Source organism: Mercenaria mercenaria, chromosome 11 (genome assembly GCF_021730395.1).
Source record: "Mercenaria mercenaria strain notata chromosome 11, MADL_Memer_1, whole genome shotgun sequence".
NCBI classification, from domain to species: Eukaryota; Metazoa; Mollusca; class Bivalvia; order Venerida; family Veneridae; genus Mercenaria; species Mercenaria mercenaria.
The window spans coordinates 40,181,981-40,186,408 of NC_069371.1; the positions used below are offsets into that span (position 1 = coordinate 40,181,981).

Consider the following 4,428-nt stretch of genomic DNA (forward strand, 5'->3'; position numbering starts at 1 on the left):
TTTTGCAGGATAAACATTTCATGTAAAAGGCTTTGTCAACATTCATCAATAAGGCATGTGATAGAAACAGATCTTATTCATGAAGAAAACTTTCTCTAGATGTCTTTTATTTTAAATCAAATCGTCAACCTTAAAATAAACCATTTTAACAAACACAACACTTGAAACAGAAACCGCCATCATAAAATATGGTATGTAACACATATACCTTGTTCTCTAGCTTTTACTGGCAACCATGCATTGACACCCTTTTTGGTATTGTTATAGGGCCTTTCATCTCATATTTTATTTGTGCTGTGTAATTAAGGATTTTGGTAGCAGAATCGCCTGTATGAGTTGATTTATTATACCAACCCTATAACGTTTTGACGGCATTTCTTTGGAATCCTTACAACTACGGAGTCCGACATAATTCTACTTTGCGTTCTATGAAACTGTCTGTGATTCAAATATTAACTCATTTTCTTTGGAAGTTATTTTGATATATTGTATAAATGTTTCCCTGTCCATTTTGAGCTAATGAGAAAGTGTATTTCACAGACTGGTTCAATTTAGCACCCAAACCTGTTTTTTAAATGGTATACGAAGTGATAGCTAGAGCATACCTTTATAGGCTTAAAAATGATCGTTTGATCCAAGCAATATGTTTTGCTTCAAATGCAAGAAGCGATTCGGTGTTCCATAAATGAATGAATTATTTGGCGTTCCATAAATGACTGAATTATTCAATGTTCCGTGGAGTATGCTATGTAGCAGATGTAGTGTAGTAACAATAATTTTATATTGTAGCGAATCCCTCCATTGATTACTCGAGTTTGCGAGTGTTGCGATACTTGTCTTATGAATAGAATTTCTTAGAAAAGAATTATTAACAAGAAACTTCATATACAGTTTTTAAATGAAATGTGGTAATTGGAAGTAAATATCATAATCAAGAGAAAACGAACTGCTAAGGAATATCGGCTTATATTAACAAAGAAGTAGTATATTGCTTTTAATATATCGATTATATGATTAGACCGAAAATTAAGGACTTTTTCGGTAGTTTTTGTGATAAGGATAGAGGTGCAATGGGGGAGGAAAAATAGATGAAGTAGTATACAAACAAAAACTATGTTATCACTTTATTGAGTTGTTTGATCCTCTCTGCTAATTAACATTCTCATTGCTATTCCTTCAAAATGCAATCGGCAAGTCTTTACGTCCATGCGGCGACCTATTATTCCTGTACTGGGACTGTACATTCACCTGTGGACTACGAGGACCCGAGATGCTGCTAACATGTCTTCTTTTGGCCGTTCCGAATGAATCTGGTGCTGCAAAAATAAATAAGGAAGACTTTTTCATTTTATGTTTCCTTATTGTTTACGATTTTAAACAACATGTTTATAAAATATGTAATCGAAGCGCTACAAAATGGATAACTTGTCTACTGGTTAAACTTCAAACCTTCGTCTGCACCATGATTCTCTCTGAACCTGGTAAAAACGAACATTTAATAAATTGTGTTTTGATTTGTTCAGTTAATATTTTAGAACATTTCCATAAATAAGTACAGGTGAGTGCTAGAAGCGTTGAAAGCAAAAAGATCAAATGTTCGCATGCTATCCAATCATTTCAATCTCGATTTTTACACCACGCTCCACTGCTAGTTGTGTCTCTTCCCGCGTCGACATTATTTAGCAATTTTCTAGCATATCAGACTTTTTTATAAAACACTTTTTCTCAAATTTCAGTTTGTTAAATACAACCCGCTGAATTTACTACTTTTCGCTTCTTTAAAATTTCAATGGCACTTTTCGATAAATAAAATTCTTACAGTGCCATTTTTATCATGCAATAGGAACGTGCCAATTTCGACAGAATGCTACACATACATACTGAAACACGGTATTATAAAAGAAAACACGATACTATTGAGAAAGGGCACGGGGAAAGGAAGAAAGATTAGCCCTATTTGTATTTGGACTACTTGTGATAGACCTGCGGAGGCTTATATTTGATTTGGTAGTGGTCTAAGTATTAAGATTCTTCATGCCAATTTGATGTATTTAACAAATATGTCCTACACCTTAAAATTAATTCTAACTCTTCAGTCTTTGGAAGTATGCTGTGTTGATTCGTACTCTTTTTACTATTGCTATAAGTGTTGTTGATACAGAAATATGGGTTCTTTTTTATAGAAATATATTAATAAAACAAAAAAAAAATAATGTTTCATGGACTTTTTCAGCTATTCTTTCTTTAGGTCTAGTTCACTAGGGTATGTAATGCTCAGGTTAGATTTTATAACAAGACACAATAGTCAGAAATGTTTGCCATTTGTGTTACTACATAAATGGCGCTTTATCTGAAAACCTGTCTCCCGGTTCATTTGTTTATATTAAACAAATCTTTCCTGGAAAGCTGTGTGATTGTCGATACGTGGTCTCTTGCTGAAATCAATCTAGTAACTAGTTCTAAAGACAGAATCACTGAACTTTTTAAAACTTAAGATAGCTAGTGTAGGACATGAACCAACATATGCTTATTTCGGGGGTTAACTGGTCTACGTCTGTAAACAGTAACTTGTATATACCAAACTGTTTGCCAGGGTCTGCAAAATACGAAACAAACTTTCATTTTAATATTAATGGTCGGATAATCCAGAAACTCAAGATGGTGTCCAAGAAGTAGAGGACTATTCGTATTGTAAATGGTTATTTGTTTTTATAAATATTGTAAACAAATATGTTTTTAATGTGTGTAATCCAACAACACTTGACAATCATATCATATCTATACATATCAAAAATATTAAAGGTCAAGGTCAATTTCAAGGTCAAAGGTCACCTTTTTGTCAAAATATTATTAAAAGCGTGTAATATCTGCAATTTAATCCCGTATATTCTGTATTGCACAACATGTGTTAAATGTTGAACGAAGAATTTAATGCATGACACATTTACGTGATTCAAAATGCCTAGCCTTAAAAATCATCAAAGGGCAAAAATAGATTGCGAAATCTGTAATTTCAGAAGAAACATCCTTTCCTTAGGTCTTTTCAGTAGTCTTTTACGATTGTTGCCGTGTGAAAATTGAAGTAGGAACATTGCTACCGTGTATCATAACCACGTATGGACACGGTTGCCCTATCCGTAATATATCATAGACAGCCGTGTAGCCAAGGACAGAAACATTTCTGACATGATTTAATCTCTATGTAACGGACATTATAAAATGGACAGTTTCTTAGTCGCGGCTTAAATTTTGTATGATTGTTTTGCGTCAGGCCAGTCTTAAAGCTCTTCCTCTATAAATGAAGCAGGAATCCTCGATAGGAACCGCTGATAGTTCAGGTAATTATAACAGAAGATAGCATAAGTGCTAACACACAAAACTTCCAACTTCTTTGTGTGTGTGTTTTTGTTTTCCTTTTTCTTTCAAAATAATTACACAGGAGAGGAAGTTGCTAAATTACACCCGTAAATGACAAACACATTTTTGATATGAATGGAGCTCAATGTATCAGACATTAATAATATGGAACACTTGCTTAGTCGCGACTGAACTTTTCTGTCATTGTTTCGCATCAAACAATTCTTAAAGCTCTTCCTCTACAAAAGAAGCCGCATTCCCCGATATGAACCGCTGGTACTGTAGTTCTAACACACGAAACTTCCAACTTCTGTGTTTTTTTTTTTTTCATAAAACAATACATGTACGAGTAAGTTTCCAAATTACACCCGTAAATGACACACACATTTCTGATATGAATTCAGCTCTATGTTACTAATATTGACTCTTCAAGCATTTGGCATTGTACTGTGAAATATTAGTAAACTAGTTTCCATAAAATTAAAGTACTCGTACTTACGTGTAGATTCAGTCACAAGCACAAGTACCAGCAGCAAAGCCACAACGTAAAGTTTCATCGTTCTTGTTTCTCCAGATATCACAAGAATACAGCTTAATACTGTTGCAAACGTTATAAAATAGTCAAATATGTAAAGATATAATTACATTTAAAATTAATTTATGTTACAAATGTAATGTAAAAACTAATTAACATGTCAATACAGACAGGCAATAGAGGTTTAAATGCGGCTTCGTGTTAATTAAGGTAAGAACGATGTAATAATAAAAACGTTGAGGATATTTGTTTGGGTCAAATATCTTTCTCCAGGTGTATCACATTTATCACGAGTGACGCAGCTATGAGTAAAAATGTAAGTTAGGGTGTTCGCAAGTAACATATAGGTTAATTTATACACGTAAAATAAAATTTCTTTTTATACATTTGACAACTGTTGTCACACTTTTCATTCAGAACTTGAAGGCCAGAGTTTCTTTTTATAGTGTAAACCAATAATATTTTCTCTTCCTATTTTGTGTGATACACTAAATCTTTTGTTTTTCAAACTCTTATAAACAAAATAAAGATGTCTG

General features: G+C 33.2%; 1 long non-coding RNA gene across 1 annotated transcript; it reads right to left on the reverse strand.

Moving 5' to 3' along the window:
- Positions 1-1,109: 1,109 nt before the first annotated feature.
- On the reverse strand, positions 1,110-3,978 carry LOC123532517 (uncharacterized). The gene is made up of 2 exons (XR_006682660.1): positions 3,857-3,978; positions 1,110-1,316 (listed from the first exon to the last, which is right to left on the reverse strand). It is a non-coding gene; the product is annotated as an uncharacterized LOC123532517 (long non-coding RNA).
- Between the last annotated feature and the right edge of the window lie 450 nt (positions 3,979-4,428).